Source organism: Procambarus clarkii, chromosome 66, assembly GCF_040958095.1.
Source record: "Procambarus clarkii isolate CNS0578487 chromosome 66, FALCON_Pclarkii_2.0, whole genome shotgun sequence".
Taxonomy (NCBI): Eukaryota; Metazoa; Arthropoda; class Malacostraca; order Decapoda; family Cambaridae; genus Procambarus; species Procambarus clarkii.
In genome coordinates, this window is record NC_091215.1 from 15983395 (window position 1) to 16000156 (window position 16762).

The 16762-nt window shown below is 43.0% G+C and overlaps 1 non-coding gene across 1 annotated transcript; it reads left to right on the forward strand.

Annotated features, from left to right (window-relative positions):
- Positions 1-6204: 6204 nt before the first annotated feature.
- TRNAT-CGU (transfer RNA threonine (anticodon CGU)) lies at positions 6205-6275 on the forward strand. Its single transcript has one exon. It is a non-coding gene; the product is annotated as a tRNA-Thr (tRNA).
- The last annotated feature ends 10487 nt before the right edge of the window (positions 6276-16762 follow it).

Below are 16762 nucleotides of genomic sequence, written 5' to 3' on the forward strand. Positions count from 1 at the left end.
CCCCGGGCTGGAGCCGCAAGACTGAGGAGCGTGGACCTTGCCTCGGGCTGGAGCCGCAAGACTGAGGAGCGTGGACCTTGCCCCGGGCGGAGCCGCAAGACTGAGGAGCGTGGACCTTGCCCCGGGCGGAGCCGCAAGACTGAGGAGCGTGGACCTTGCCCCGGGCGGAGCCGCAAGACTGAGGAGCGTGGACCTTGCCTCGGGCTGGAGCCGCAAGACTGAGGAGCGTGGACCTTGCCCCGGGCTGGAGCCGCAAGACTGAGGAGCGTGGACCTTGCCTCGGGCTGGAGCCGCAAGACTGAGGAGCGTGGACCTTGCCCCGGGCTGGAGCCGCAAGACTGAGGAGCGTGGACCTTGCCTCGGGCTGGAGCCGCAAGACTGAGGAGCGTGGACCTTGCCTCAGGCGGAGCCGCAAGACTGAGGAGCGTGGACCTTGCCCCGGGCTGGAGCCGCAAGACTGAGGAGCGTGGACCTTGCCTCGGGCTGGAGCCGCAAGACTGAGGAGCGTGGACCTTGCCTCGGGCTGGAGCCGCAAGACTGAGGAGCGTGGACCTTGCCCCGGGCTGGAGCCGCAAGACTGAGGAGCGTGGACCTTGCCTCGGGCTGGAGCCGCAAGACTGAGGAGCGTGGACCTTGCCTCGGGCGGGACCTGCAAGACTGAGCAGCGTGGACCTTGCCTCGGGTGGGACCTGCAAGACTGAGCAGCGTGGACCAAATGCTGAACGCACTGCGCCTTTTGCCTCACTCGTCTCTTATCGATTTAATTCATATTTAAGGCTTGTTTAAACGGCGCGCGAGCACAGAAACCTGTCTTTCAAAGCACTTAATATTTGTTTCTATTTGTTATCATTTCCAACAAAGAGCATGTTCCAGCTACATAATATTTTGGCGTCTACTGTAAATATTTTGAAGCACGTTGAGATGAAAGAGGTAACTCTAGTTGCTATTGGAAGACGCTAGTAACCCATGTGGGAGCTGCTAGTAACCCATGTGGGACCTGCTAGTAACCCAAGTGGGAGCTGGTTGTAACCCATGTGGGACCTGCTAGTAACCCAAGTGGGAGCTGGTTGTAACCCATGTGGGACCTGCTAGTAACCCAAGTGGGAGCTGGTTGTAACCCATGTGGGAATGGCTAACAACCCATGTGGGAATGGCTAACAACCCATGTGGGAATGGATAACAACCCATGTGGGAGTGGCAAGCATACCATTACGTTTATCCTATCTTTTGTCATGTATATCCAAAGAAGTGAAATCTCAATCAGAAATTAACTCAAATTAAGACTTACTGCACAATTTAATGAATGGTTCCAAAGAAATATGACTAACATTACATATCAATATGAGATCTTAATGATCCATGGGTAACATTTATGATTTAATAAGGATTATACTGGTAATAATAATAATAATATAAGCTATAATTTAAAACCTTTATTGCTGAGGTTGTTTTTTAACAAGTTTAGGTATAAACAGCAATGTGCTGCTATCCTATTTCATATGAAAGATTACACAGTGTTGATCAAAAAGTAGTTATTGGTTCATCTAATACTCCCATCTCACAGGATGGTTAGTCACACATGGAATCAGGGAAGAAAATACCAGCCTCAATACAAAAAACAAAACACCTCTGACTAAACAACAACTTCACGATTTTTACAATAAGTAACCACTAAAGCATGGAAATATTATATTATAATTACTTTTACCAGTTTCTACAAGACTCCTCTCAAACAATGTATTATATATTTTAACAAGCTTAGGTATACACAGCAATGTGCTGATACCCTATTCTTTATGAAGGATCAAACAGTGTTGATAAAAAAAAACAGCTTTAAGGTCAACCAACATCCCCACCTCACAAGATGGCCAGTCATACATGGAATCAGGAGAGAACATGAAATGTAAGGCTGATCTATTAGCCTCCACTGTCAAAATCTGGGTACAGCACAAGGATATCTTCCAATATTCCTGAGTGTATGAAGTAATTACAGAGCTCAAAGTACCACATATCATTTGGTCTAAAGTCTCTGATAACAGGGCAATCACAGATATAGTGTTGGAGAGTATGTCCTCTCAAGTAGGACTGAAAACATATGTTTTTTCCACCCACACGGTTATAAACCCATGGAATTGCCTACCTGCTGAAGCCGTATTTGACAAAACTGTTAAACTTCAAAATCCAGCTAGAAAATATATTTAGGGCAATTGGCGGGACCTTTAACAAGCCGCCGGATTTCTGTCCTCGTCGAAGCCACTACAGTGTTAGTGGCCCTTGGGTAAGTTAAGGCAAATATATATAATAATTGTCAATGCATTGCGTCTCAATCTTCTGAGTGACAACGAAAGCCACACAATATCTCTTAGAATTTTATATAAAAAGACAAAAATGTAACATATTTGTTGACTATAATGCGGGTGCTGACTGTAGTCGTAGAAAAAACATAGTTTTACGTCAAAATAAACTAATTTTATAAGAAAATACAACGAAAATAGGTGGCAGGTGACAGCCGAGGAGTCACTCGACGTGACTGGCTACACCTGTAAGAGGAAAAATGTTACCTTCTCTCTGATTGGCCAAAGGAAAAGCCCTAGTGATATCTATCGAGACTTAAGTGATCTACTTGAAATTTGCTAATGCCTGCTGTCACGTGGAGGTGGGCCGGGGCTCTGCTAGCACTCGGCTGCTAGGGGCTCAAAAGGCCGAATAATCAACCCCTCCGACTCCCGGGATTCACCGGAGTCTCCTTGGTCACACAGGAGAGGACCAACAATGCCCACCTCCACAAAAAGGGGGGGTGCCACGGATTCATCCTGGAAGCCCTTCAGTCAAACACGGGGAAACTGCTGTTAACAGTTCCGGCCTAGACCCTTGGAGGAGTGAAGGAAGACTCAGGCTTACCTTATAACAATAACCTCCCTGAATCTTGCCTGCCAGACAAAAAGGTTGCAGGAACTCCTTTCCCGCCTGTTTTCTCTATCTTCTTCTTAACAAGGTCGCCAGCTGGGTTATTATATCTGCACCCCAGCAATGCAGTTCAGTGGGTGTATTATATATTGTTTGTAGCCAGAAGATTGCTACTCCCATAGATCTGCTACTAGACTGTTGGCCCAGGGTACTCTCCCAGGAAGGTCTGTGTGGCTTTACCTCTCTATAGCCACTACGTTAATAGTTGCCACCATTCAGGCACTGATACTGATCGGATGGCTAAGGGTACACTTTTATGTAAGTCTGTGCTGTCTTTACCACTCTCCAGGCAATAAGAACTTTTATAGAGAACGTAGTGTTCCCTAGGTGGTACTATGATAACCTTCGTGTATGCTCATAGAGAAATATTATAAATAGAGGCACACTTAAACACAATGATAAAATGTGTGAATTTACTGACGCAAATTACATGAACACACATACAACCACAAGTAATACATGAATATGGAAATAAGGATAATAAGTCTGGAGATCGTCAGCCTCTTCTTCCACGACCTTCAACACTCCTTCAACTGGGCAGAAAGACAGGAGTCCCACACTCTCTCACAGGAGGGCCTCTTCACCACGTCGGCGCCTCTTCTTCACTGTCCTGCCATCCATACACATTGTCCCCTCTGACAGTCCTGGACACAAGCTGCCTTGCAGCCTATTCTACTACTAAAGTATTAATGTCCTATTGCCACATACATAAGTAAATATTGTGGCCTAACTAGCCTACTCACACAAGGGGTAATGGGAGGGAAAATGATCTACCTTACATTCCTGGCTCACGACGCCTGTCCCTCGATGGTGTGAAGTTCCCACGCTTCCTGAGTCGATCCTTGACGATCCAGGAACGTTCCACAGGTCCTCAGGTGTCGTGGAGCCTTCGCGTCGTCGCCGTTCCGATCCCTAAGATTCAGCTACCCCAATCCTGGTTCATCGATGGGCGCTGAGCTAATCACTATTTTCCCACACTCACCCCTTCCACAAGGCGTTGCTCCTTTCCTAGGCACGGTGTCGTCCTTCCAAAACCCTCAGTGGATGTGACCCGGTCACAGCTAGGCTTGCCCGCCACACCTTTTCGGGCCCTCAACGTCCAGCGTCGTTGCCGAATATTTTCCAAGTTTGGCACTCTTTCGCTCAATAAACTTGGTTCCTTTTTGCTTCCCAGAAGCGCGGGGTCTCCAATACATCAGATGGGCTGCGATAGCCTGCACTAATCCACTAAGAAAGGCTTGTAGAGCCTCAAATCCCTGAGAGCTGAACGAGGTGCGTCCTCTCACTTCCAAGGTCAGGTCGACTCTGACGTTGGCGCCGCCCGGGGCACTCGGTGACGTCACGGCGGGCCCTGTGATTGGTCGCCCGCGACCTAAGTCGGCCAATCCGCGATCGGCTAGTGTCCCTTCCAAAACGTCATATCTGCAGTAGGGGATACTCTTTCATTTTATATCAGGGCGCCAATTTCCCCTTACTTACAACTTATAATGTAACGTTCTCCCTTAACTGGCAGCCGGTCTGATCGCCACATATATCAATAGACTCCCTGAACCTCAGAGAATCAGTAGGGAGAGCTGATATGACTCTTAATGTGGGCAAACGAAAGAAATAGGAGAGGGCACCGTAACACTGCAAACATCTTCCTGAATCGTACATATGGCTCTTCTTACCGAGTACTTAAGACTCTTCACAGCAAACCTACTTACAAATAAATACATTGTGCTTTGTGAGTCTAAATCCTGGGCTCTGTAGTTAGCAAGTGAGCACTATACAAACAAAATTAACTATCCTTTTTTATAAATAAGGCACAACAAACTTACAAACACATACACTAAACAGAAATATATTCAAGAGAACAAAGTAACAAACAATACAACCCAAATCACTGCACAAAAAGAAAAAAAAAACTAAATTACAAACAGTAGAACAAATACAAGAATATCATAAAGTAACAAAACATTAAATATATACAAAACACCAAAACCCTAAGACGAACTCAAGAAAACTCCGCATACTTCTCCGGAAATAATTCGCGGGGGTATTTTGCACAAAACGCATCTCACACAGCCCAGATATACCGGGTTCCAGATACAGTATCGTAGATGACACGGAACTATCCCTCTGGAGGTCACAGGTTCGAGTCCTGTACGGGCTGCCAGGGAGCCGATCGGCCGAGTGGACAGCACGCTGGTCTTGTGATCCTGTGGTCCTGGGTTCGATCCCAGGCGCCGGCGAGAAACAATGGGCAGAGTTTCTTTCACCCTATGCCCCTGTTACCTAGCAGTAAAATAGGTACCTGGGTGTCAGTCAGCTGTCACGGGCTGCTTCCTGGGGATGGAGGCCTGGTCGAGGACCGGGCCGCGGGGACACTAAAATGCCCCGAAATCATCTTAAGATAACCTCAAGATAAGAAGATAGCCCACTCCTCAGCAGTCGGGGGGGCGGGGGGACCACCACGGGGATGACGAGAGCGAACCATATACTCCGGGACGAAAGACTTAAGCACAGGGGGCAGGGGCGCAGGCGGCCGGATCACAGAAGATTGGAAGACAGACGGCCGCAGCACAGGGGCCTGCGGCACAGAGGGCGGCTGTGCAGTGGGTGGCTCAAAAGAGGGCCTGGCACACGGATGGCCGGAGCACGGAGGCCTATGGCACGGGGGCAACCAGTCATTTTTAGTCAAAATCATTTTTTTTTCATTTCATTTTTCATTTCAAAAACATTTTTCAAAACCACTAGCACAGGAGGCGGCTGCACACCAGACGTCACAACAGAGGTCAAGGACACAGAGCCCACGTGGTGAGCTTCCTTTTTCAGCACAAGGTCAAGGTCACGTGCCGCACCAACGTTCTCATCAGGGTGCACAACCCCCCACCCTGGGGAACCAGAACACAGGTACACTGGTGAAAAAGCAGAAGCAGCAACCAAGGCGCCCGCACCAGCCCCGTCCCTAATGAGAGGGGCACCAGCTACCAACACTGCCTCACCACCAGCCGGAAGCACAGCAGCCCCCTGCACACCAACATCGTCGTCCCCAGAAGAACTTCCAGAGTCCCCATAATCCCACACGTCAGCCCAGGCCACTCCACGAGGGGGGGGGACACACTCCGTGCCCACCTCGAATGCTTGGAGACTGGGGGTAGGTCGTCGGAACTATCACACCCACAAGGAGGTACCACAGCACTAGGGTAGGGGTACCACTGGGGTAGGGGTACCACTGGTACCCCTACCAGTGGGGCCTGGTAGCCTGGTGGATAGGGCGCAGGACTCGTAATTCTGTGGCGCGGGTTCGATTCCCGCACCAGGCAGAAATAAATGGGCAAAGTTTCTTTCACCCAGAATGCCCCTGTTACCTAGCAGTAAACAGGTACCTGGGAGTTAGTCAGCTGTCACGGGCTGCTTCCTGGGGTGTGTGTGTGTGGGGGGGGGGGGTGTGGAGAAGAAAAAATAATAGTAGAAACAGTTGATTGACAGTTGAGAGGCGGGCCGAAAGAGCAAAGCTCAACCCCCGCAAACACTATTAGGTGAATACAGCAGAACCCCTGGCCAGCCAGGCAACAACCCACAGTTCACGATCATGTAACACCGCAGCCTTAATGATCCGGGGAACAGGACCACACACTATGGAAGACTGCACCGCGTGCACATCGACATGGACACTGTCTGAAGACACACCATCCGTAGACTGGGCAGACCTGGCAGGAAGAGGTGGGGAAGCCGACGGCGGGGAAAGAACCGCACAGCCCTCGGGCGCCACCTCAACAGAGCCAGCTGGACGGGCCGCAGGTGATACAGGTGCCATCACCGGGTCATCCGAAGAGCCCAGGCAAACACCCAGGCCAACATCTCACGGAGACGGTTCCGGGACCTCCAGCGGGAAGAAGTCCTCCTGAACAGGTTAATGGGGCATACACTTCCAGCATCACAACTCACAGCAAGGTGCCTCAAACACCCACAATGGAAACATGTCTGGGGCTGGCCCGCATAGAACACCCACACCGTGCAGCCGAGAAGCTGGAGAGATAACGGGATGGGGTCCTTCAGTTGCATCGTTACAGTACAGGTCCCATTCAGGACACCCTTCCACCGCCCGGAGGAGACAGCATTCATTCGGACACTCGAGACCCGCCCATACTGGGCAAAGTGACTCCGGAGAAGGGAGTCAGCGAACTCAAAGGGAGCACCATGAACTGCCACATAAGTAGTCTCACTGCACCTGTCCAACACTTCCACCGAACCACCATCTACAGGCAGAGTGAAGGATCAAGCATAGAGGTCAACAAAGTCACGATACACAGTCGTGGAGTTGAATTTCATAACAGCTCAATGCCAGGACTCAAGCTGAATGCAGCTAACCGACTCCACATCCTCCCTGCAGCATATTAAGCAGGACCACCTCAACTGCAGGGTAGGTCGTTGGGCCAGGAAACTCCAGGCCAATCATAGCCCTTCGCTTCACATAGGGCAAGGGCACCGCCATCCCCCCAGCTGACACAGCCACAAGGTCCCACTCACAAACGCAAACAACCACTGGCTGGAAAACCAGGAGCTCACAAGTGACACGTCTACCTCTGCCAACAGCTAGGCGAGGAGTCCCAAAATTAACTAGTCGTATAGAATGCAACGATTGAACGACAGAGCAAGCCTACATTTTCTTATTGTTGAAAAGTGATTTATAGACAAATTGTGGTAATTTATTTGATGTAAGAGATGGAAAGATTTCACGAGAAGCCAATAAAACATGTGTTTTTTGTCAGTCACATGTTCCCCAGAGGTAGCCACTTCCCTTGGTGTGAGGAACCAGTAATTCTTCTGAGAAACTAGTTTAGAAGGGGTTGAGCCCTATATATGCACTAGAAATGAAACCCTTATGAACGTTGAGGAGAAAACTAACTTGAGCATTTATATATTAATATCTGTACCCGGCCACGTGTTGCTGTGGCTCGGCAACACATATGCGTTGCTGAGCCACAGCAACCTTCCCGTGTCTCCCAGTCCTCCCCACCATGCGCCCTCGTCCTCCCAACCATTCCTCACTCCCCATCCCCTCGTCCTCCCAACCATTCCCCACTCCCCCGTCCCCTCGTCCTCCCAACCATTCCTCACTCCCCCGTCCCCTCGTCCTCCCAACCATTCCTCACTCCCCCGTCCCCTCGTCCTCCCAACCATTCCTCACTCCCCCGTCCTCTCGTCCTCCCAACCATTCCTCACTCGCCCGTCCCCTCGTCCTCCCAACCATTCCTCACTCCCCAGTCCCCTCGTCCTCCCCACCATCTCCAATTCCCCCGTTCCCTCATCCTCCCTACCATTCCCTCCTCCTCTGTCCCCTCGTCCTCCCCACCATCCCTCACTCCCCTGTCCCCTTGTCCTCCCCAACATTCTCCATTCCCCAGTCCCCTCATCCCCAACTCCCCCAACCCTTCGTCCTCCCCACCATTACCCCCTCCCCTGTCCACTCGTCCTCCCCACCATCCCTTACTCTCGTCCCCCTCGTCCTCCCCACTATTCCCCACTCCCTCGTCTGATGCATTCCCAAATGATCTGATGTTCCCTCAGAAAATTGGAAACATCAAATGATCTGATGTTTCCATCAGTGAAATATAAGAAAAATAGTTAAAAAAGAAATGAAAAACAATGTAAAAATAAAAAAAACTATATTCACGAAATGAACAGTATGGTAAACAACACAGCTCAATTCCAATGCAATGTCACAAAAATAATTAAATTAAAATGAAAATAAATAAAAAAATATGAAAATTCAATTTATCAATGAAATCGGAAACGATGAAATGGAATCGTAACATATTTAGTATAGTGTGTGTTTCTCTTACATGCAACAGATGGCACTGTTTTTCAAACAAACATGTTTTTACCTGTCACAGGTATGACATCGATACCTATACTCACGAACTGAACAGTATGGTAAACAACACAGCCCAATTCCAATGCAATGTCACATAAAATAATTAAATCAAAATGAAAATAAATTGAAATCTATGAAAATTCAACTTATCAATGCCATAAAAAAACATTGTAATGGAATCATAACATAGTATAAGGTGTGTTGCTATTATGTGCAACAGATTGTGCTGTTTAAAAAAAAATTATACCTGTCAGAGGTGTGGTATCTATATAGTAAGTATATATTAACACACGTGTATTTGAATGGAACACTGTGTCAAAATTTCAAAGCAATCGGTGAAGAACTTTTTGAGAATACCATGTGTGTTGCTCTTACACCCAACAGTTGGTGATGTTTAAAAAAAAAACATGCTTTTTTTCCTGTCACAGGTGAGGAATGTGTATATATTAGTTATAAAACACGCACCTATTCAAATGCAATGTTGTGTCAAAATTTCAAAGCAATCGGTAAAGAGGTTTCGAAGATTTCCCTCACATGAAAAACAGTTAAAAAAAATATATATTTTTTCCCATTAACAGACATGACATCTATATAGTATGTATATAAAACCCCGCTCGGATGTGAATGGAACATTATGTAAAAATGTCAAAGCAATCGATGAAGAACTTTCGGAGATTAGCGATTTTAAAAAAACGAACATTTACATCTTTATTTATATAGATTAATTTATATTATTGTACTAACAGTACCCGGCCACGTGTTGCTGTGGCTCAGCAACACATGTGTGTTGCTGAGCCACAGCAACCTTCCCTGCCCCCCAGTCCTCCCCACCATTTTCCCCTCACCCGTCTCCTCGGCCTCCCCACCATTCCCCACTCCACCGTCCCCTCGTCCTCCCCACCATTCCCCACTCCACCATCTCTTCCATCCCAGTATGCCCCACATCCCTGTCCCTTTGTCCTCCCCACCATTCTCTATTCCCCATTCCCTCGTCCCCACCATCCCAAACTCCTCCGTCCCCTCGTCGGAGGGGACGGAGGAGTTTGGGATGATTTTCAAAAAAATTTCTTATGAAAAGATAAATCTGTCCATTTCATTATGTATAAGTTAATTTGTAAATATATCAGTTAAAACTAACATAGATATATGACCGAACCTAACCTATCCTATTCCAACCTAACCTGTGGGTACCGACCTGTGAGATTTATATTTATTTAATTTATATGAATTTATATTTACGTTAATTTATATACTTCGATAGCAATTTGTATAATGTTAAGTGGACTGTATTTCTGCAATAATCTCAATCTCACAAATCGATCCTCTACACATTAGGGGGGGTTTATTAGTATATATATGCAGCCAATCAAACTGCAGTATTAACTACATACATTGAAAAGGTTCCTTATCTTATAGTACAGCAGGTTAGTCCACCAGGTATAACTAGGGTGTAGACACCAAATTATCCTCTTTGAGGTAGTTTCCATCACCCAGTAACTGGTGCACAAACTCTTCCTCGTCTTGACCTGTCAAAAGGGCGCTAGCTGAGAAGCCAGAAACCTAGTATATGACAGGTATTTCAGAGAAACATTGTACATGGAACAATAAAGACCTGGCTTAATTACCTTTAGTTTGAGGCTTCCACGTGCTCTAACCGGATCACCCTATATAATGACATTAATGGCCATAAATGAAAGATACATGGGTTTCGGAAAGAACACTTAACTTGATTTGTAGACAGCGTGTTGATAATGGTACACTTCTGGTTTCCATAACACTACGTCCAAGTAAAATTAACAGGAGCCGTATTTGCTCCTGTGTGAGCCTCTGGTCTCAATATAAACAATGGCTGTTTAACACTCCATACTATTGACGTTACTGGCCGACATTGTCCAGATATGATAGGAGCTAAATTTGCTCCACACGTCTCGGAGGTGACACAACAATGGCTCCCTCCTTCCTCTCTCACGCCTGGCTTACATTGTCCACATTTCAGAAAGTGATAGAAGGGTCACATTTACTCTACTTTAATATTGATAATTAAGTTAATTTATATAAGATGTTTTATGATGGTAAAGTCCAAAGACTAATGTATTTAAGAATAATTCCCACCATAATAGGTGGAGAATATAATAGTATGTGGTGATGATATCCCGTTTTCTATAGACGGTAATTCCACTACAAGTTACGTTTTCTATGGATAACTTGTTTATACAATACAGCTATTATCTGTATGATATATTAAATGCTGTCGGATTTTCCGACATAATTCCCCAGGGGGCTGCTCACGGGTCGAAGTCCTCTTTAGAACAGACGAACACCGATACTCCTCCTTCGAATTATTAGATTAATTTGATGTTAGTAGTTAGTAATCACACATTTGTGTGTCTGTTCGTACAGGACGGATGTCCCGTACTAGAGTTGCAGGGGTTAGAAGTCTAATGCGATTTCATTTCCCTGTCAACTCTTGAAAGGCTAATATTCAAGCCTTATTACATATTATTTAACCCAGAAGACTGGATGTGATCAAGTACTACAGTCAAGTAAGACTCAGGGACTGCAGTGAGATCAGTGACATTAGATATAACTTGAAGTTTCTTCAGGTAACTGGTCACTGATATATAAACACTGAGGCCCATGGAATACATCTTGATTAAATAATAAATGTATCAAATCAGTCATCAGATTTATTAGGGTTTAATTTAGTTAATTGATTCAGAAGATTGAATAGCTCATCATTAAAGTAAAGTATGGTTCTGAGACTGCAGTGGGTTCAGTGACATTGGTCGCAGTGACTTGTAGCTGTTTTAGGCTACTGTTCACTGATTTGCCACTGAGGCCTCATGAACTCATCTCCAGCTTCAAATGATGATACTAACATCAACCTCTGTTGGTATAGTCAGCTGTAATCTCCTTAGTATAATGCTACTGGAGAAATATAATCAGCTGACAAATTTAGATTTCTACTGGTATTGTTTATCTGCAGGCATAGGTCTCCTCAGGCTTGTTACTTGGCCTGAGAGTAATTTACCTCCTGCAGAGTTTAACATGGTTATACCCTGATATTTAGTAGGGCTACCGATGAATTGATGGTAGTAGTCTGTCCCCACAAGGACAGCCATTTGGCATTTGATTTGCTCAAATTTACCTGCAGCTGCTTGATAATAGCTTTCCAGGTCAGCATAATCAACTGGAGATTGTTGTGACAAATCTTCACATTTCTTGATCTGTCCTGTTAAGTGGCCTTTAAGACCTGCAAGGGTTCTTTTCATTCTCCCTGCATTATCCATACTGGCTAGTTGGTGAAGCCTTGTGGGGCTTGTACTTGGGCTGCTCATAATACTGAACAAGCTCTAATGATAGCCTAGGGTAAATTCTGCACTCACTAGGCTGTAATCCTACCTCTACTAGAGGTTAGCACTTAAAATTAATACACATTATATATATACAATCATACACACTAATGATTTGAGTGATAAACCGGTGTCACTGGAAGTACCTTTAGGTTAGCTCTTCTATATCACCCCAGGATGGTAGAGACACTAATTAATCACTCAAAGGTGTAATGATAATAAGTAAATTATTATATATACAACTCAACTCGAGTTGATAAAAATTACACCCAAAATAGGGTCTGGACCATTCATTAATGGTGTTAGGTTGTTCAATATAGTACAACTGACTATGGTAATAATGGGACTAGGATGAGCAATAATAGTTCAACTAGTCAATGTTAATATCCTACCCTGTTGTGGGTTGGCAATTAGTAAATATTATACTGTGATCACTAGTGCAATATATTAAATAATTCTCTATTTTGGAGAAATAATATACACAATTATTGATAATAGCCTCTTAATTAGCCTCTATGAAACTTCTAATATTATCTAGAAGTATTAAATATTATTAGTGACCTCGCGAAATAAACTCCACAAAATTCGTTGATAATCTCTCGCGAAATGTAACACCACGAAATCCGTGAACAATCTCACGAAGACCCCAGCCACTAATTTGGCTGGCTTCTATATTAGCGCTGTCATTTCACGAAATAACACACCACCAAATATCTGTGGGTGTGCATGAAACCGCTGACGAAGCTGAACTGGGCTGAGGGAGGCTCCTGAGCTCCCTCGAGGCTAGGCTGCCGTCTTGACTGCTGGCCTTTGTTTAAATAACACTGCACTAGTATATTTAATGAATCCACTGGTTAACTGGTTCATCCGGTACTAAGATGACCAAATGTGGGTTCAAAGAATCAAATAATCCGTCATCCGGTTCGAAGATGACCAAATAATGTGGGTACCGACCTGTGAGATTTATATTTATTTAATTTATATGAATTTATATTTACGTTAATTTATATACTTCGATTGCAATTTGTATAATGTTAAGTGGACTGTATTTCTGCAATAATCTCAATCTCACAAATCGATCCTCTACACATTAGGGGGGGTTTATTAGTATATATATGCAGCCAATCAAACTGCAGTATTAACTGCATACATTGAAAAGGTTCCTTATCTTATAGTACAGCAGGTTAGTCCACCAGGTATAACTAGGGTGTAGACACCAAATTATCCTCTTTGAGGTAGTTTCCATCACCCAGTAACTGGTGCACAAACTCTTCCTCGTCTTGACCTGTCAAAAGGGCGCTAGCTGAGAAGCCAGAAACCTAGTATATGACAGGTATTTCAGAGAAACATTGTACATGGAACAATAAAGACCTGGCTTAATTACCTTTAGTTTGAGGCTTCCACGTGCTCTAACCGGATCACCCTATATAATGACATTAATGGCCATAAATGAAAGATACATGGGTTTCGGAAAGAACACTTAACTTGATTTGTAGACAGCGTGTTGATAATGGTACACTTCTGGTTTCCATAACACTACGTCCAAGTAAAATTAACAGGAGCCGTATTTGCTCCTGTGTGAGCCTCTGGTCTCAATATAAACAATGGCTGTTTAACACTCCATACTATTGACGTTACTGGCCGACATTGTCCAGATATGATAGGAGCTAAATTTGCTCCACACGTCACGGAGGTGACACAACAATGGCTCCCTCCTTCCTCTCTCACGCCTGGCTTACATTGTCCACATTTCAGAAAGTGATAGAAGGGTCACATTTACTCTACTTTAATATTGATAATTAAGTTAATTTATATAAGATGTTTTATGATGGTAAAGTCCAAAGACTAATGTATTTAAGAATAATTCCCACCATAATAGGTGGAGAATATAATAGTATGTGGTGATGATATCCCGTTTTCTATAGACGGTAATTCCACTACAAGTTACGTTTTCTATGGATAACTTGTTTATACAATACAGCTATTATCTGTATGATATATTAAATGCTGTCGGATTTTCCGACATAACCTAACCTAACCTATCCTAACCCAACCTAAACTATCACAACTAAGTCAATAAATTGTGGTGTTAATATAATGTAATAATAATAACTCAAATATACTAAATGGAAACATTTTATTGAAAATAAAAAAGACCACTCGGCCTAATAGGCAAATCGGGCCTTGCATAGTAGGCCGAGAAGTGCGTTCTGGCTACTAGGTACGACATATACATATATATATATATATATATATATATATATATATATATATATATATATATATATATATATATATATATATATATATATATATATATATATATATATGTCGTACCTAGTAGCCAGAACGCACTTCTTTGCCTACTATTCAAGGCCCGATTTGCCTAATAAGCCAAGTTTTCACGAATTATTTGTTTTTCGACTACCTAACCTACATAACCTAACCTAACCTAACTTTTTTGGCTACCTAACCTAACCTAACCTATAAAGATAGGTTAGGTTAGGTTAGGTAGGGTTGGTTGGGTTCCGTCATATATCTACGTTAATTTTAACCCCAATAAAAAAAATTGACCTCATACATAATGAAATGGGTACCTTTATCATTTCATAAGAAAAAAATTAAAGAAAATATATTAATTCAGGAAAACTTGGCCTATTAGGCAAATCGGGCCTTGCATAGTAGGCCGAGAAGTGCGTTCTGGCTACTAGGTACGACATATATATATATATATATATATATATATATATATATATATATATATATATATATATATATATATATATGTCGTACCTAGTAGCCAGAACTCACTTCTCAGCCTACTATTCAAGGCCCGATTTGCCTAATAAGCCAAGTTTTCCTGAATTAATATATTTACTATAATATTTTTCTTATGAAATGATAAAGCAACCCTTTTCTCTATGTATGAGGTCAATTTTTTTTTATTGGAGTTAAAATTAACGTAGATATATGACCGAACCTAACCAACCCTACCTAACCTAACCTAACCTATATTTATAGGTAAGGTTAGGTTAGGTAGCCAAAAAAAGCTAGGTTAGGTTAGGTTAGGTAGGTTAGGTAGACGAAAAAACATTAATTCATGAAAACTTGGCTTATTAGGCAAATCGGGCCTTGAATAGTAGGCTGAGAAGTGCGTTCTGGCTATTAGGTACGACATATATATATATATATATATATATATATATATATATATATGTCGTACCTAGTAGCCAGAACTCACTTCTATGCCTACTATTCAAGGCCCGATTTGCCTAATAAGCCAAGTTTTCATGAATTAATTGTTTTTCGTCTACCTAACCTACCTAACCTAACCTAACCTAACATTTTCGGCTACCTAACCTAACCTAACCTATAAAGATAGGTTAGGTTAGGTTAGGTAGGGTTGGTTAGGTTCGGTCATATATCTACGTTAATTTTAACTCCAATAAAAAAAAATTGACCTCATTCGTAATGTAATGGGTAGCTTTATCATTTCATAAGAAAAAAGTTAGAGAAAATATATTAATTCAGGAAAACTTGGCTTATTAGGCAAATCGGGCCTTGGACAGTAGGCCGAGAAGTGCGTTCTGGCTATTAGGTACGACATATATATATATATATATATATATATATATATATATATATGTCGTACCTAGTAGCCAGAACTCACTTCTCAGCCTACTATGCAAGGCCCGATTTGCCTAATAAGCCAAGTTTTCATGAATTATTGTTTTTTCGATTACCTAACCTACCTAACCTAACCTAACCTAACTTTTTCGGCTACCTAATCTAACCTAACCTATGAAGATAGGTTAGGTTAGGTTAGGTAGGGTTGGTTAGGTTCGGTCATATATCTACGTTAATTTTAACTCCAATAAAAAAAAATTGACCTCATACATAATGAAATGGGTAGCTTTATCATTTCATAAGAAAAAAATTAGAGAAAATATATTAATTCAGGAAAACTTGGCTTATGAGGCAAATCGGGCCTTGCATATTAGGCTGAGAAGTGCGTTCTGGCTACTAGGTACGACATATATATATATATGTATATATATATATATATATATATATATATATATATATATATATATGTCGTACCTAATAGCCAGAACGCACTTCTCAGCCTACTATTCAAGGCCCGATTTGCCTAATAATCCAAGTTTTCATGAATTAATGTTTTTTCGTCTACCTAACCTACCTAACCTAACCTAACCTAGCTTTTTTTGGCTACCTAACCTAACCTTACCTATAAATATAGGTTAGGTTAGGTTAGGTAGGGTTGGTTAGGTTCGGTCATATATCTACGTTAATTTTAACTCCAATAAAAAAAAATTGACCTCATACATAGAGAAAAGGGTTGCTTTATCATTTCATAAGAAAAAAATTATAGTAAATATATTAATTCAGGAAAACTTGGCTTATTAGGCAAATTGGGCCTTGAATAGTAGGCTGAGAAGTGAGTTCTGGCTACTAGGTACGACATATATATATATATATATATATATATATATATATATATATATATATATATATATGTCGTACCTAGTAACCAGAACGCACTTCTCAGCCTACTATA